Source organism: Amblyomma maculatum, chromosome 1 (genome assembly GCF_055883805.1).
Source record: "Amblyomma maculatum isolate TAMU_Amacu chromosome 1, ASM5588380v1, whole genome shotgun sequence".
NCBI classification, from domain to species: Eukaryota; Metazoa; Arthropoda; class Arachnida; order Ixodida; family Ixodidae; genus Amblyomma; species Amblyomma maculatum.
Window position 1 is genome coordinate 165,939,152 of NC_139344.1, and position 19,361 is coordinate 165,958,512.

Genomic DNA, 19,361 nt, shown 5'->3' on the forward strand with positions numbered 1-19,361 from the left:
CCATGCACCAAGAACAAGGTTTATTGTATTTATTTTGTGTGTAATGACTAAAATGTCCTTTAGGATGTAGCTTGTTTAGGAACATTTTAGGAAACCAAAAATGCAGGAAATTTGCACGTCTCTCCTAGGATCATGCTGGGATGGAAAGGGATCTGTTGCAAAATTGTACAAAATGTTTTCCTCTTATTTTCTCGACTCTGGTGCACGTGTAAGATGTGATTTATTGCTAGTTCATCTCCACACTCCTTGCATATTGGTTTGTCTTCTTTCATAAGTATGAAGCTGTGTGTGAGGTGTGGGTATGTGTTTTGTGAAGATGACCTAAATTGTCCTCCATGTTGTTTTTGATTACTGCATGATTTCCATTCCTCAATGACAGGTTTGGCAAGTATAGTTTGTAGTTCATTTCAATGTTTCAAAAATCCTGCCATTTCACTCTTACTTTTTTTTGTACAAGCTTCTTGGTATCTTCATGCAGCATATTCACCCTCTGTAATTTAGCATTGCATCAAGGTAACCTGGTTATTTCTTTTCATCACCTTTCAAGACAGCTGTCCCGATTTCATAAAGTGTAGGGTTTCTGACGACAGGAACTCCTTGGAAGTCATAGAAATAAATGAGATCCACAATCATGAGCTATCTAGGGTATGCATATACATGTCCATCACTCAGTGGAATGGTGTCAGTACGCTGTTAGAACAGGTCTTGTGGTAACAACAACCATTGTCTGAGGTGGTCCTTTAATGGGCATTGAAGTGCTATGTAACTACAGGTACTGACAGAACTCTTGATCATGTTATGTGATGATGCGATCTTTACATGCTTATAGGTGTACATTTCAGAATCTGCAGTGCACCACTTGACCATTTGCCACCAGTTTGTGTGAAAATGTATTTTTCATGCATGTTAACCAGTATTTAAAAGATGAACCCTGGTCACAAGTCGAAAGTGCCACGAGCCAAATGTCACGAGGCCACACGACATGGCAGGAGCTGTTAAGTCAAGCTTACAAAGTTATATTTGAAATATGTTCTGGGACGTTTCAGCTCCGATTAAGAAAGGTTACTCCTAGGCCATGGAGGCATGTTTGTACAGTTTGGTTAACGTCAGGCTTAGTGAGGTCTATGCCTGGTTGTCTATCACATAACAGGGCAGCCTACGACCATATGCTAATGAGTATATCTGAGATGACAGAGACATGAATTAAGGAATTAGTAATTAAGTTTGTAGCAAGAGGCATGTAAGTTAACGGCAATCCACAGTGGGATCTGCAGACAAGAACCATTAACGCTGGCGCACCATACCCTTACAGATGGAGATTACGAGTCTCCCTAATTTTTTGTCTGCTCAAAGCTTGTCATTTCCTTCGCTCTTCCAGGTGAGGAAGATGTGAAAATGATAGCATCGAAAATACTAGAGACCATCATTAACAAGGACGCTGATCCTAACAGCGTAAAAAGGAATTTCAGAAAAGATGGGTGACTAGTAATGCTGGCAACAGTTGAAGCTAAGTGGAAAGGCAGGAAATTGAAATGCAGCATATGCAGAGATATGTTGCGAGACGACCAGTCTGTGGTGTGCGACATCTGTCTCCGTTAGTTTCATCAAGTAATTGGCCAAAGCAGATGGGGCTTGTGGTTTTGTGATAAGTGCAGTGTAGTAGCATAGATGCAACCTTGCCCATTAATAATTGGAGTGGAGTAAGTGCATTGTTTTGTTTTTGTAGGATGTTCATGGTTTACATATAAACATTATGAGAAATTTCTTCCTAGAGAATGTTTACATGTAAACCATGTAAACATTCTTCCTCTCTGACTACAGTGTGCTACTTTTGGCATGTAGACTTTGCGTCTCTGGTCGCTTTGCCATGCTGTTCCTTCACGCGCTCGTAATGTCATGTCAGTGCAACGACAGCTACAGCAGTGTCTGTTTTTGTGCCCGTGAGCTTCGAAATCTGTCTCTATCTTGTGACACTACCCGTTCGGTTTCACTTGTGCAACTTGTGCCGACTGTCTAGTGTCATGAACCCTTTTGTATGTTGGCTCAATACACAAAGTGGTGATTACCATTTTTGTTCGCGACGTTCGTGCGTGGTGGGGCCGACTTGCCACTGCTATGTTACACAACGAAAGTGAGCGCCAGATCTCGCCTTCTAAAATACCCAGGGGCCACCAAAGAGCAACGCTTTGTTTTGGACGGCACCGCTCATTCGTCGTCTCTTTGGAAAACTGTTTGGATATGGCTCGGATTGATAAACTAATCAAATTCGACACGCACAAGAGCCGGTGAGTCGTGGAAGACAGTGGACCGATTATAACAAGGGAAGTGCACACAGTGACTTTTTGACCGCGATGTATGTATACATTTTATGTATGTTGCGTATTCCCGAATGAAGCTCCAGTTTTAGAACAGATTACGTTCACAAGGAAATTTTCAATAAAAGACGTGCAAATATTCAGTCATATATTTGCGCACTTCCTTACCGCTTCAGTGACACTGTTCACGTGCAAGGTTGCATGCATTGCCCATATGTGTGCGAGAGCTCTCGCAACTCCCTTTAATGCACTTTTTCGCCTACTTTGTCATTACTGCTGCGAGCTGGTCACGCTAGATGTGACACTGCGACCAGCTTCCAGCAGCAACGGGAAAGTAGGACAAAATATGCACTAAAGGCAGCTCGCTCGTGTGTATACTCGCATACGACGTGCAATTTCTGGCGAGCACACACCAAACTTCCCCTCTTCCAGAGTGCGTTTGGAGGCGTTTGGCTACGTGGATGTCCTCTCCCCCATGCCAAAAATGGTTCAATCCATAGTTGAGCCTCCAGAATGTAGGGCGTAATTGAAGGAGGAATTGGCGCTATAGCACTGTGATTCGTGGCCGCTGGGAGGCATAGAAAGGTTCCGCCCTCCCTGGCCTTCCTTTGAACCTCTCATACTAAAGCCGTTTATTTTCCACACATATGTAGCACAGCGTACCGGCATGCTTTCTTTGTTCCGACAGCAATCGACTAGAATGACCTCCCTGCCGACGCCCCACTCCACACTAGCGCTAGCCAGTTCAAAAACTCCATTGGAAATATAATGCTTTAAGCCCTGCATCATTAATTTCATTTCCATTCTGCATACGTCAGTGGCCGTCTGGGTAACAGTTAGCCTTGTTAAAGACTCCATCATAACACAGCCCTATGCCCTTGAGCAAAATAGCACCAATATTTTTTTTCTTTTTCATTCAAACGATTAGCACCAGCAAACATATTGGCTTCCAATTCTGAGCAGTTTGACACATTTTAGCGCATTTTCCTTATTCTATGATTTCAATTTATTAATATATCGGTCACACGTGCTAAATTTGACATTAAGCATTGACATTTCATTTTGAGCTAGTATTTGACACCTTTAAAGTCCATTTAATTATCCATTTTTTCATTTTTTTCATTTCAGCAATTAATTACAATGATTTCATTAGCTCGTCATCCACTATAATACACCAATCAATCGTCAATCACTAAATCCCCAAATTGCCATGATATAATTTTTTTTTTTACGCAGCCTCCGATTATTTCTGTCGATGGCTTTTCGCCCGAACGAGCTTACGAGTTGTCTCTTAAAAAGCGCTCGTATATTTGACGAAACGATTGAATGTATGATTTTATATCTGCTGTTTGTTTTTTAGCTGTCACTTTCGATTTCGTCGACGAGAGCAGGCGCACGCATGAAAATGTTGGAGGAAAGGCGTGCTGCACATAGCTGCACTCGGCACCGCCGCGGTGAATCCTAGCGGTCAAGTGGTCAAGTGTTAAGACACTCGCCTATTGAACCGGAGTATCATTTTCCCATCCCATGAAAAGCAGTGCGAAAAACAACGAAGCACAGACTGGAGAATCATCCAGTGGTCTTCTTTTTAACATTATGCAATAAGTAATTTTAAATTTACGCGCGTATAATGCTAGTTGCAATAACCTCCTCGAGAGGGCAGATCATAAACAAAGTATCATTTCTTGCAATTCGAGCAAGCTTTTTGAATAAACTGTGCAAACAAATTGAAAATTGAATTAAGAAAAGCACGCAGAGATATAACAGATCTATAACTGTCTTAATAAAAATAAGAAAATTTTTGCGGTTGAAATGTAATTGCGGAATGTGAAGCGCAGCTCACTATACTCATGTGCTAGCATGAATTCGCACTATAAATAGAAGGACGCAGGGCAGCGAGGCGTGCTTCGCGAGGCGTACTCGTGAAGCACATATACTCCTCGAACAATGACCGCCTCTGCCTCTTGGGCTAATTCTGACACACAGTTGTGTGGATCGTTCTGACACGCACAAGCGTGGACTGTTCGACATTTTTTTTTTCGTCCATTTTTAGTAATTCGACTGAGTTATTTGTTTGTCAAGGCGTCAAGGATAGCTTCCAAGTTGAAAAAATGGTCTTCAAGCCTACGCGAGATGCGGCGGTGCCTCGACGTTTTTTTTTTTTTTGAGATATTGGAGCCTCACAATGAATTCCTTGTACGTGAAGCGTAGTCAGTATCATAGCACTGACAAATGCGAGTGTAGTGAAAGTAATCACGTTCGGAACGATTGCTTTTTCGTCGAGCTGGTGAAACCACCCGCATGTATATATTACGAGTGAAAGTTCAAAGCGCACTCCTTGCTTTCCGAACGCTTACATGAATTTTGAGCTCTGCATGGTTCTTAATGTTTACAGCGATCCGAGCGTTGGGATTGAGCTTGTTACGTATCGATGACTGTGTTTCGTGTACGTGTTGTGCTTCAGATCTGTCGTGGGTGCAATGCGACCTTTCTGTTTGCGTGCGCGAAACAATTCTACCTACACGGAGAAGCGTCGCCACCAGGCTTGCAATGGTAGGTTGTCTGATGCGCTTTATTGGAATTAATTATTTGTGTTATGAGAGCTCTTATTACAACAGGGCGCCGACGGGATTGTTTTTACGAAGTGTCTAAAGGTACGTTCGACGTATCTATTTGATTCTCGTAAAGATACGGCGGACGTCGATATGCAGGATCATGGCTATATGCATGTCGAACGCGGCCACATTCCGCTTGCTACGCGTGAATGAATCTTATCCTCTATGCTATCAGCTAGCCGCGACTCTCGATGAGGTGCTACGAAGAGTGCATCCGTTCTAACATAGATCACGGTCTTCACTCAGGATTGTGTACGGCAAGCATCGCTGTGACGCACATAGCTGCAGGCGATGCTACGTACTGCACCAGTTCCACCAGCTGGCATCGGGATACGCACATTCACGAGCAGCTTTCGCTTCGCATTAAACTATCACCTCGATCTGCCCGTAATGCGAGCGAGCTATTCCTAGCATTTACGCTGTCTTAGGTCCTGAATCGACCTCCGAAGATCTAGAGCCGGCACAACACACACCTCGCCGTGCAGAACATTCGGCAGTCCAAAGTATGTAAGTGAAATGGCATTATACTCGTTCCTCATATGCAGACCGAGGAAACATGATGTTTCTAGCTAAATTCTTCGTTTAAATTCTACCTCAGAGCCGTGGCAGAAGACATGCCGAATCTACTAGAGGCCTGCGCTGCTACTGCGGCGAGCTGCACATCGACTCGTCGAGGCGACGACCTACTGCACCGCTTTCTGGAAGCGCGAATGATCCGAATTTCCTCTGAACAGCAGTCTTCTTTGGTATTTAGGGGAAGACTAGACTAAAGTGCTTAGCCTGCATCTTTTTCTCGTCGTTGAATTTTGCGTACATGTAGTTTAAACTCCCGCATGCTCGAGGTTAGCGTGACCCGACTGAGCGGCCGCACAGCTTTGAAACGAGCGGGAGATGTGCATGCGTCGCCGGACTTAGGTACGCGGTAGAAAATGTGCGCTGCACATTTCGTTGCAGAAGCTGACTCTTGGAAGTTTGCAGAGTGTGACATGCAAGTGATCGTTGCTACAACAACGCATCCATGTTGCCACGGCTGGCCTACTCTGAGGCGCATAAATGTTCAACCGTGGATGTATCAATGATCGAAGAGAGGACAGATTTTCACAATACTGGGCGCGAAATCGATAGCTACCAGTGCTCAGTGTTAGAGAAATTCTGCCTTGATCATGCACAATTCAGTGTTTCAGGTGTGGTCAGTAGCTATAAGTTTGAACAGGTAGCCTTTCAAGTCAGCGACGCCAGCGATGGACCGGCGGAGCGATTTTCCACGCTACACCGCTGTCCTGCTAGAAAGCCCACCTAGGCGGCGTTTGACATTCAGTTGCTTTCTGTGGGCCCCTTAATTGAAAGCAAGGCCTTCAGATACGCGTTAAATGTTCAAAAATGTATTCTCTTCAACAGTTTCACTCCAGGCTGTCAAAGCAGGCGGACGTTAATAAAACAGTTGATCAATCCAGTCTTTAGAGATCTGTAGAATCGCCTTCAGTTTTTAAAATTGTTGGAATAGGTCACTTTCCGATCGCTGGGACATAGACCCTCATGACAGCGCTGTCACGTGAATAAGGACCACATCAGACCGAAAGCTTGTCTCATATAACATAGCTAACCAAGGTATACCTTACAGCATTGTGTTGATTTTTATGGTGCATAAGCAACTAATGCTGCCATGCACCAAGAACAAGGTTTATTGTATTTATTTTGTGTGTAATGACTAAAATGTCCTTTAGGATGTAGCTTGTTTAGGAACATTTTAGGAAACCAAAAATGCAGGAAATTTGCACGTCTCTCCTAGGATCATGCTGGGATGGAAAGGGATCTGTTGCAAAATTGTACAAAATGTTTTCCTCTTATTTTCTCGACTCTGGTGCACGTGTAAGATGTGATTTATTGCTAGTTCATCTCCACACTCCTTGCATATTGGTTTGTCTTCTTTCATAAGTATGAAGCTGTGTGTGAGGTGTGGGTATGTGTTTTGTGAAGATGACCTAAATTGTCCTCCATGTTGTTTTTGATTACTGCATGATTTCCATTCCTCAATGACAGGTTTGGCAAGTATAGTTTGTAGTTCATTTCAATGTTTCAAAAATCCTGCCATTTCGCTCTCACTTTTCTTTGTACAAGCTTCTTGGTATCTTCATGCAGCATATTCACCCTCTGTAATTTAGCATTGCATCAAGGTAACCTGGTTATTTCTTTTCATCACCTTTCAAGACAGCTGTCCCGATTTCATAAAGTGTAGGGTTTCTGACGACAGGAACTCCTTGGAAGTCATAGAAATAAATGAGATCCACAATCATGAGCTATCTAGGGTATGCATATACATGTCCATCACTCAGTGGAATGGTGTCAGTACGCTGTTAGAACAGGTCTTGTGGTAACAACAACCATTGTCTGAGGTGGTCCTTTAATGGGCATTGAAGTGCTATGTAACTACAGGTACTGACAGAACTCTTGATCATGTTATGTGATGATGCGATCTTTACATGCTTATAGGTGTACATTTCAGAATCTGCAGTGCACCACTTGACCATTTGCCACCAGTTTGTGTGAAAATGTATTTTTCATGCATGTTAACCAGTATTTAAAAGATGAACCCTGTTCACAAGTCAAAAGTGCCACGAGCCAAATGTCACGAGGCCACACGACATGGCAGGAGCTGTTAAGTCAAGCTTACAAAGTTATATTTGAAATATGTTCTGGGACGTTTCAGCTCCGATTAAGAAAGGTTACTCCTAGGCCAGGAGGCATGTTTGTACAGTTTGGTTAACGTCAGGCTTAGTGAGGTCTATGCCTGGTTGTCTATCATATAACAGGGCAGCCTACGACCATATGCTAATGAGTATATCTGAGATGACAGAGACATGAATTAAGGAATTAGTAATCAAGTTTGTAGCAAGAGGCATGTAAGTTAACGGGAATCCACAGTGGGATCTGCAGACAAGAACCACTAACGCTGGCGCACCATACCTTTATAGATGGAGATAAGGAGTCTCCCTAATTTTTTGTCGGCTCAAAGCTTGTCATTTCCTTCGCTCTTCCAGGTGAGGAAGATGTGAAAATGATAGCATCGAAAATACTAGAGACCATCATTAACAAGGACGCTGATCCTAAAAGCGTAAAGAGGAATTTCAGAAAAGATGGGTGACTAGTAATGCTGGCAACAGTTGAAACTAAGTGGAAAGGCAGGAAATTGAAATGCAACATATGCAGAGATATGTTGCGAGACGACCAGTCTGTGGTGTGCGACATCTGTCTCCATTAGTTTCATCAAGTAATTGGCCAAAGCAGATGGGGCTTGTGGTTTTGTTATACGTGCAGTGTAGTAGCATAGATGCAACCTTGCCCATTAATAATTGGAGTGGAGTAAGTGCATTGTTTTGTTTTTGTAAGATGTTCATGGTTTACATGTAAACATTATGAGAAATTTCTTCCTAGAGAATGTTTACATGTAAACCATGTAAACATTCTTCCTCTCTGACTACAGTGTGCTACTTTTGGCATGTAGACTTTGCGTCTCTGGTCGCTTTGCCATGCTGTTCCTTCACGCGCTCGTAATGTCATGTCAGTGCAACGACAGCTACAGCAGTGTCTGTTTTTGTGCCCGTGAGCTTCGAAATCTGTCCCTATCTTGTGACACTACCCGTTCGGTTTCACTTGTGCAACTTGTGCCGACTGTCTAGTGTCATGAACCCTTTTGTATGTTGGCTCATTACACAAAGTGGTGATTACCATTTTTGTTCGCGACGTTCGTGCGTGGTGGGGCCGACTTGCCACTGCTATGTTACACAACGAAAGTGAGCGCCAGATCTCGCCTTCTAAAATACCCAGGGGCCACCAAAGAGCAACGCTTTGTTTTGGACGGCACCGCTCATTCGTCGTCTCTTTGGAAACCTGTTTGGATATGGCTCGGGTAGATAAACTAATCAAATTCGACACGCACAAGAGCCGGTGAGTCGTGGGAGACAGTGGACCGATTATAACAGTCATGTATTTGCGGACTTCCTTACCGCTTCAGTGACACTGTTCACGTGCAAGGTTGCATGCATTGCCCATATGTGTGCGAGTACTCTCGCAACTCCCTTTAATGCACTTTTTCGCCTACTTTGTCATTACTGCTGCGAGCTGGTCACGCTAGATGTGACACTGCGACCAGCTTCCAGCAGCAACGGGAAAGTAGGAAAAAAAAATGCACTAAAGGCAGCTCGCTCGTGTGTATACTCGCATACGACGTGCAATTTCTGGCGAGCACACACCAAACTTCCCCTCTTCCAGAGTGCGTTTGGAGGCGTTTGGCTACGTGGATGTCCTCTCCCCCATGCCAAAAATGGTTCAATCCATCGTTGAGCCTCCAGAATGTAGGGCGTAATTGAAGGAGGAATTGGCGCTATAGCACTGTAATTCGTGGCCGCTGGGAAGCATAGAAAGGTTCCGCCCTCCCTGGCCTTCTTTTGAACCCCTCATACTAAAGCCGTTTATTTTCCACACATATGTAGCACAGCGTACCTGCATGCTTTCTTTGTTCCGACAGCAATCGACTAGAATGACCTCCCTGCCGACGCCCCACTCCACACTAGCGCTAGCCAGTTCAAAAACTCCATTGGAAATATTATGCTTTAAGCCCTGCATCATTAATTTCATTTGCATTCTGCATACGTCAGTGGCCGTCTGGGCAACAGTTAGCCTTGTTAATGACTCCATCATAACACAGCCCTATGCCTTTGAGCAAATAGCACCAATATTTTTTTTTCTTTTTCATTCAAACGATTAGCACCAGCAAACATATTGGCTTCTCATTCTGAGCAGTTTGACACATTTTAGCGCATTTTCCTTTTTCTATGATTTCAATTTATTAATATATCGGTCACACGTGCTAAATTTGACATTAAGCATTGACATTTCATTTCGAGCTAGTATTTGACACCTTTAAAGTCCATTTAATTATCCATTTTTTCATTTTTTTCATTTCAGCAATTAATTACAATGATTTCATTAGCTCGTCATCCACTATAATACACCAATCAATCGTCAATCACTAAAACCCCAAATTGCCATCATATATTTTTTTTTTTACGCAGCCTCCGATTATTTCCGTCGATGGCTTTTCGCCCGAACGAGCTTACGAGTTGTCTCTTAAAAAGCGCTCGTATATTTGACGAAACGATTGAATGTATGATTTTATATCTGCTGTTTGTTTTTTAGCTGTCACTTTCGATTTCGTCGACGAGAGCAGGTGCACGCATGAAAATGTTGGAGGAAAGGCGTGCTGCACATAGCTGCACTCGGCACCGCCGCGGTGAATCCTAGCGGTCAAGTGGTCAAGTGTTAAGACACTCGCCTATTGAACCGGAGTATCATTTTCCCATCCCATGAAAAGCAGTGCGAAAAACAACGAAGCACAGACTGGAGAATCATCCAGTGGTCTTCTTTTTAACATTATGCAATAAGTAATTTTAAATTTACGCGCGTATAATGCTAGTTGCAATAACCTCCTCGAGAGGGCAGATCATAAACAAAGTATCATTTCTTGCAATTCGAGCGAGCTTTTTGAATAAACTGTGCAAACAAATAGAAAATTGAATTAAGAAAAGCACGCAGAGATATAACAGATCTATAACTGTTTTAATAAAAATAAGAAAATTTTTGCGGTTGAAATGTAATTGCGGAATGTGAAGCGCAGCTCACTATACTCATGTGCTAGCATGAATTCGCACTATAAATAGAAGGACGCAGGGCAGCGAGGCAGCTTCGCGAGGCGTACTCGTGAAGCACATATACTCCTCGAACAATGACCGCCTCTGCCTCTTGGGCTAATTCTGACACACAGTTGTGTGGATCGTTCTGACACGCACAAGCGTGGACTGTTCGACATTTTTTTTTTCTTCCATTTTTAGTGATTCGACTGAGTTATTTGTTTGTCAAGGCGTCAAGGATAGCTTCCAAGTTGAAAAAATGGTCTTCAAGCCTACGCGAGATGCGGCGGTGCCTCGACGTGTTTTTTGGAGATAGTGGAGCCGTATCGCAAAATGTTCCTGATTTCAGCGGTTCTTCACGGACAGCAGCAAGAGTCTCCTCACAATGAATTCCTTGTACGTGAAGCGTAGTCAGTATCATAGCACTGAGAAATGCGAGTGTAGTGAAAGTAATCACGTTCGGAACGATTGCTTTTTCGTCGAGCTGGTCAAACCACCCGCATGTATATATTACGAGTGAAAGTTCAAAGCGCACTCCTTGCTTTCCGAACGCTTACATGAATTTTGAGCTCTGCATGGTTCTTAATGTTTACAGCGATCCGAGCGTTGGGATTGAGCTTGTTACGTATCGATGACTGTGTTTCGTGTATGTGTTGTGCTTCAGATCTGTCGTGGGTGCAACGCGACCTTTCTGTTTGCGTGCGCGAAACAATTCTACCTACACGGAGAAGCGTCGCCACCAGGCTTGCAATGGTAGGTTGTCTGATGCGCTTTATTGGAATTAATAATTCGTGTTATGAGAGCTCTTATTACAACAGGGCGCCGACGGGGTTGTTTTTACGAAGTGTCTAAAGGTACGTCCGACGTATCTATTTGATTCTCGTAAAGATACGGCGGACGTCGATATACAGGATCATGGCTATATGCATGTCGAACGCGGCCACATTCCGCTTGCTACGCGTGAATGAATCTTATCCTCTATGCTATCAGCTAGCCGCGACTCTCGATGAGGTGCTACGAAGAATGCATCCGTTCTAACATAGATCACGGTCTTCACTCAGGATTGTGTACGGCAAGCATCGCTGTGACGCACATAGCTGCAGGCGATGCTACGTACTGCACCAGTTCCACCAGCTGGCATCGGGATACGCACATTCACGAGCAGCTTTCGCTTCGCATTAAACTATCACCTCGATCTGCCCGTAATGCGAGCGAGCAACTCCTAGCATTTACGCTGTCTTAGGTCCTGAATCGACCTCCGAAGATCTAGAGCCGGCACAACACACACCTCGCCGTGCAGAACATTCGGCAGTCCAAAGTATGTAAGTGAAATGGCATTATACTCGTTGCTCATATGCAGACCGAGGAAATATGATGTTTCTAGCTAAATTCTTCGTTTAAATTCTACCTCAGAGCCGTGGCAGAAGACATGCCGAATCTTCTAGAGGCCTGCGCTGCTACTGCGGCGAGCTGCACATCGACTCGTCGAGGCGAAGACCTACTGCACCGCTTTCCGGAAGCGCGAATGATCCGAATTTCCTCTGAACAGCAGTGTTCTTTGGTATTTAGGGGAAGACTATACTAAAGTGCTTAGCCTGCATCTTTTTCTCGTCGTTGAATTTTGCGTACATGTAGTTTAAACCCCCGCATGCTCGAGGTTAGCGTGACCTGACTGAACGGCCGCACAGCTTTGAAACGAGCGGGAGATGTGCATGCGTCGCCGGACTTAGGTACGCGGTAGAAAATGTGCGCTGCACATTTCGTTGCAGAAGCTGACTCTTGGAAGTTTGCAGAGTGTGACATGCAAGTGATCGTTGCTACAACAACGCATCCATGTTGCCACGGCTGGCCTACTCTGAGGCGCATAAATGTTCAACCGTGGATGTATCAATGATCGAAGAGAGGACAGATTTTCACAATACTGGGCGCGAAATCGATAGCTACCAGTGCTCAGTGTTAGAGAAATTCTGCCTTGATCATGCACAATTCAGTGTTTCAGGTGTGGTCAGTAGCTATAAGTTTGAACAGTTGGCCTTTCAAGTCTGCGACGCCAGCGATGGACCGGCGGAGCGATTTTCCACGCTACACCGCTGTCCTGCTAGAAAGCCCACTTAGGCGGCGTTTGACATTCAGCTGCTTTTTGTGGGCCCCTTAATTGAAAGCAAGGCCTTCAGATACGCGTTAAATGTTCAAAAATGTATTCTCTTCAACAGTTTCACTCCAGGCTGTGAAAGCAGGCGGACGTTAATAAAACAGTTGATCAATCCAGTCTTTAGAGATCTGTAGAATCGCCTTCAGTTTTTAAAATTGTTGGAATAGGTCACTTTCCGATCGCTGGGACATAGACCCTCATGACAGCGCTGTCACGTGAATAAGGACCACATCAGACCGAAAGCTTGTCTCATATAACATAGCTAACCAAGGTATACCTTACAGCATTGTGTTGATTGTTATGGTGCATAAGCGACTAATGCTGCCATGCACCAAGAACAAGGTTTATTGTATTTATTTTGTGTGTAATGACTAAAATGTTCTTTAGGATGTAGCTTGTTTAGGAACATTTTAGGAAACCAAAAATGCAGGAAATTTGCACGTCTCTCCTAGGATCATGCTGGGATGGAAAGGGATCTGTTGCAAAATAGTACAAAATGTTTTCCTCTTATTTTCTCGACTCTGGTGCACGTGTAAGATGTGATTTATTGTTAGTTCATCTCCACACTCCTTGCATATTGGTTTGTCTTCTTTCATAAGTATGAAGCTGTGTGTGAGGTGTGGGTATGTGTTTTGTGAAGATGACCTAAATTGTCCTCCATGTTGTGTTTTTGATTACTGCATGATTTCCATTCCTCAATGACAGGTTTGGCAAGTATAGTTTGTAGTTCATTTCAATGTTTCAAAAATCCTGCCATTTCGCTCTCACTTTTCTTTGTACAAGCTTCTTGGTATCTTCATGCAGCATATTCACCCTCTGTAATTTAGCATTGCATCAAGGTAACCTGGTTATTTCTTTTCATCACCTTTCAAGACAGCTGTCTCGATTTCATAAAGTGTAGGGTTTCTGACGACAGGAACTCCTTGGAAGTCATAGAAATAAATGAGATCCACAATCATGAGCTATCTAGGGTATGCATATACATGTCCATCACTCAGTGGAATGGTGTCAGTACGCTGTTAGAACAGGTCTTGTGGTAACAACAACCATTGTCTGAGGTGGTCCTTTAATGGGCATTGAAGTGCTATGTAACTACAGGTACTGACAGAACTCTTGATCATGTTATGTGATGATGCGATCCTTACATGCTTGTAGGTGTACATTTCAGAATCTGCAGTGCACCACTTGACCATTTGCCACCAGTTTGTGTGAAAATGTATTTTTAATGCATGTTAACCAGTATTTAAAAGATGAACCCTGTGCACAAGCCGAAAGTTCCACGAGCCAAATGTCACGAGGCCACACGACATGGCAAGAGCTGTTAAGGTGGCGGTTCTACGGTCGCCATCTTGGAAGTAGTTCAGATTCTGCCACCAGGCTACGCCACTAATCCATGACAGAGGAATTGAGTACCCAGCCACTCAGCCCTCTCGACTTGAGCTGCCTGAACGCTTTTCTTGTGTTGCTGCGTGGACTTTCAAAGATTTTGGCGGCTCCACAGCAGTGTACAGGCAGAGAAGGGGAGGATTTTTGTCCCCGTCCTGCGCAGCATGGGCTGCCCCATTGAACTCCCCTCTTCACCCCACCGCACCACTACTTCGAACAATACGCGCCCTGACAATTGGACAAGAGGCTTCCCACTCTTGCCTATACTTCGTCTCACAAGATGTTTGCAGCACAGCGAAAAGCAGAGGCACCCCAGCCGGTCCAACCAGGATCACGCGTACAATAGGCAAATGTGCTTCTAAGCGCCTCTCGCCCCCCCCCCCCTCCCCCAAATTGGCGGGGGTGAGAGTAGGGGCACAATTCTCTATTATAGTGCGCACAGGCGAGAGGCACTTAGGAGCACAATTGAAAGGGTTCCTCTGCCTTTCGCAGTGCTGCAGATATCTTGTGAGACGAAGTATAGTCTCCGCTGTAGAGCCACGAACATTGCTCCTACCCGCCGAGCGTGAGGGGGTTGGACTGGACTGCAGTAGGCTAGCTTGACTGAACACAAATAAAACAGGGTGTCAACATGATTGCACAGTACAATCTTAGTACGAGTGAAAAGGAAAAGCGAATGGCATTATATTTCTGCACACTTCGTCAATGAACCTTAGTTGAAGTCGGCGCCTGTCTTGTGTTCTTTTGATCCTCGTCTTTTGGGCTGTGCAATCGAGTGATCATTAGCGAGCTTTAGAATACGGCGACCCTATCCGTAAGTGGGATAGAGGAATAGCGGAGCGTGCGCACTATAATAGAGAATTGTGCTCCTACTGTCACCCGCGCTATTGCCCTGTCCCCCTAAGCGGTAGGGGTACCATATTCTTCGGAACACTCCTTGACTGTAGTGGAAGCTGTCAGCTTTTGCGGTCACCAGAAATTTGCTTTATCAAACGTGATTACAAATATGATAATATAGCTATAATTAGCTGAACTTCAGTCATTAGTCGCCCTTGTTTATTTTTTGTTCGTGCTTGTCCAATCTTGGAAACTAGAGCTGGTAAGTTACAATGTGCAAATAAGTGAATGATTGCCAATTTTTTTCCTTTTGAGATGAATCGATATTCCGAAATAGATGTGAAATCCACCAAGAGGCTTTGTATCGCGCAGGAGGCCGGCATGTATTCATGTTCTCTTCGGCACTGAGGAGGCGCATTCGCACTAAACTATGTGGGAAATGGGGGAAGGGGAGAAGGGGTTGTAAAGGAAGGTTACCAGAAGAAAGGACCTAACGGGGACAGTTTTTTAGGCGCTTACGGCGGCCACTTCCCCACTCCCAGTTGGATGCTCCACAGTCTTCATTTTTTTTATTCGCTCGCGCGCGCGCGCGTGTGTGTGTGTGTGTGTGTGTGTGTGTGTGTGTGTGTGTGTGTGTGTGTGTGTGTGTGTGTGTGTGTGTGTGTGTGTGTGTGTGTGTGTGTGTGTGTGTGTGTGTGTGTGTGTGTGTGTGTGTGTGTGTGTGTGTGTGTGTGTGTGTGTGTGTGTGTGTGTGTGTGTGTGTGTGTGTGTGTGTGTGTGTGTGTGTGTGTGTGTGTGTGTGTGTGTGTGTGTGTGTGTGTGTGTGTGTGTGTGTGTGTGTGTGTGTGTGTGTGTGTGTGTGTGTGTGTGTGTGTGTGTGTGTGTGTGTGTGTGTGTGTGTGTGTGTGTGTGTGTGTGTGTGTGTGTGTGTGTGTGTGTGTGTGTGTGTGTGTGTGTGTGTGTGTGTGTGTGTGTGTGTGTGTGTGTGTGTGTGTGTGTGTGTGTGTGTGTGTGTGTGTGTGTGTGTGTGTGTGTGTGTGTGTGTGTGTGTGTGTGTGTGTGTGTACAATTAAAGGAACAGTATTTTCAGGCAATTAGAATAAAATTTTAACAATCAATCCCCTAGAAATATTTTTCTCCTGCAGAATTTCACTCGACACTGAAATCTGATGTGAAAAGTAGCATGCTATGGAAGACGCTGACCTGTCCTGCTGCAGCTTCCCGTGATGATGTATGCGCTTTCTGAACCAATATATTGGGTGGACTACTGTAGCTTGTAGCCTACTTTATTGTACTCATTTTACAGGGAACACACACGTATGCAACAAGTATACTTTAGTGTTGAGCCCGCCTTTTGGCTTCATGTGTTGGTAGTAAATAATTTCGTGATGTGGCACTTGTACATTCACACATTTGCAACATAATAATCAGAGCCCAATTTTTACTCCATGCAAGAGCGCCTATGCTTACCAAATGTTTTCCTGCAAATGCCAAACGATTAGACGCATCGATCAGATCGCGTTCGGTCAGATTTGGCATGTGCTATAATTTGTGAATTTGTCCATACCAATGCAGTACAGCGGTTTTGCTTCATGTGGTCAAATGGAAGCACGTTCTATGTATGCTTCGAAATTCTCACACGCTTCTATGCCACTTTTGCTAACATGATCGGATACCTTTCAGAGCACAGGAAGTCGAGTTGCTTCAAACAAGGTTCAAATATAAAGTCAACAAATTGGGCGTTGAGACGGCGGGTGTGTGGACGCCTGGGTGACACGGTATCTACCTTACTCGAGATAAGGGCCCCATTCTTTTGGAAACGCTCTGCCTGCCGACGGGCTTTTAGAGCGTTAGCTCTGTTGCTCACTTGCGCGAGTGGCGCGTTTTTCTAAGAATCGCAAACAGAGCCATCACCATAGCAACATCGCCGTCTTCACTGTGCCCGGGCAAACTAGACCGAACGCTCCAAGCCCCCGGCCACAGCGGCAAAGCGCGGTAGCAGGCGATGCTAGGCAGCTATAGCATTATAGCAAAATGAACGCCAAACCAGCTTCCCTGCCGAATGCATCAACGGTTTACCCTAGATGCCGTAATGCTTCAGACAATCCGCGGCATATCCCCCTCCAAGAAGCGGAATTAGCTGGGAAGAGGACGGGACATCATGCACGTATAAAATAAATAAAAGCGCAAATAAAAGCATCAAACGGGAAACCAATTCAGTGTTTTCTCTCACACATATATATATATATATATATATATATATATATATATATATATATATATATATATATATATATATATATATATATATATATATAGGGCCATTGATCAAGTCAAAGTATTTGAAGAATATATAAACGAATGCTTTTTGTCTGGTTTCTCGAACAAGGAAACTGTAGGGCTGTCGAAACGATAGTACGTTTTCATGAAACTTTGACTTGGTCAGTGAGCCTGTATATTTTTTTATGCCACCACCTGATCAGACTGCATTTCGTCGAACTCTTGATTACAGTGGTTTCTCTCATTTGAGCTAAGCTCGACATTCGGTTCAGCAGCATTGAGCCTCATTATTTTTTTTTTAATTTTCAGTGAGGGGAATGACGGAAATGCAGTGGCAAAACCCGATTCAACATCACATTTTTGTATTAGAGAAGCTTCACATGGCTGTTTCCTACTTGCCCATTTACCGAAAACAACCCCGGCAGCTACTGCGGCACCTTTACTATCATCACCGGAACGCAACATTCGGAAAAAAAAAAAAGAAAAAAAAAACATGACTGAAACGCTGGTGATTATCTTCGGCTGCCCACTATATCATTTTTTTCTCCTTTTCTTTGGAGCCTGCACTGCTTGCGCTATATAAGAACTTCAGTGGGAAGGTTGAAGAGGCATGCTTGTGCATGTTCAGGTTTTCAAGTTGTACTTGGCAGACTGTCGAAACATTTTATCTGTTCCAGTAAAGTGGCAGAGGGTACAAGTATTCGTGCAATTTCTCCTAGGGAGACGCTCTTTGAAATTATATTAATTTATGCAGTGTTATAGTTCCGTGCCCTACTATTCATTTTATCGTAGAAAGGGGAAGATATTTTTCCTTCTTGCCACTGGAAAAAAAAAGTCTAAATTCCACATCCTCACAATATATGCTAATACCGCGAACATCTGAAGATAGCTTTGTGGCGGAGCTAAGACGAGGAATAACCAGCTCCGACAGCGTTCGGGTTCGAACTGTTTTTTTTTTTTTCGCTGCTTGCACTGAGACGCTTAGTGCCAAATTATTCTTTGTCCAGCGCCGTGCCGTTGTTTGTGATAAAAGCGCGGCGCGAGGGGCGCTACAAGACAACAAACCAAAACCAGAAAAAAAAAATTCAATATCTCCGCCACGATTATATCTTGCTGAGTAAGTAGAGTATGTAAGTAGCGCGAGAGCCTTAGCTGGCAACGTTTCGGCACACAAACAGTATGACACACTTAATTCGAGGCGATAAATAAATCTCAAAGCAAGCAAGTGTACATTTGTCAAGGGACCATTTTCAAGTAGCGCTACTGCGCATGCGCGCAGCACCTGAGTGCGCGAAGCACCTGCACCTCAGTTCGAACCGACCACTCGACCCGACTCGCCAGTGTTTACCTCTCTCGCCCGATGGAAAGGAAAGGGCAGAGGGAAAACGTTGTTGAAGCACAATACCCTCTCGTAAATACCCCTCGATTCAGGGTGTTTGTGGCGCCATCCTCGTAATTTTTCTGAACTGCGACATTTTAGTGCACATAAAATTTCATAGGTGGCGCTACCTACTACGGTTATCACACGTGGCTCTGTTATTTTACTATTATTTGTTTTTGTACACTTTATAGTTGATAATTGTTACTGGTTGAATAAGAGAACGAAAGCCCGAACCTTTAAGTTATATTCGCCAGAAACAAACAAGCCATGGAGCATTTCAATCATGCTTAAAATATTTCATGAAGAGCTCGCGCGCTTCAAGTGAACCACGAAAAAATTAGCTGAAATCATCCTGACAGTGCACATTCCTCGAGAGTCGTAGAACAAAACCGATGCTTATCCTCTGACAGCGAGGTGTAAAGTTTTTCCACGCGAAATTTCAGCACAGATAAAAGCTTATTACTTGAACAGTTTAGCATATACTTTTGGCCATTTTGCAAAAAAAGCAAAGTTTGATCACAAATAACTTTTACACTAAATGAAGCAGACAGATGATATTTTCAGGAAAAAGCGAAATATGTACGACCTCCAACTGCGCAAAAAATCTCCGCAGCAGAATGCGTATCTTGAAAGTTATTGTATGTATAATTACCTGTTTTATACACTTTTCACAGGCACGTGGCTAATAAACTATGCGATACACAGTAA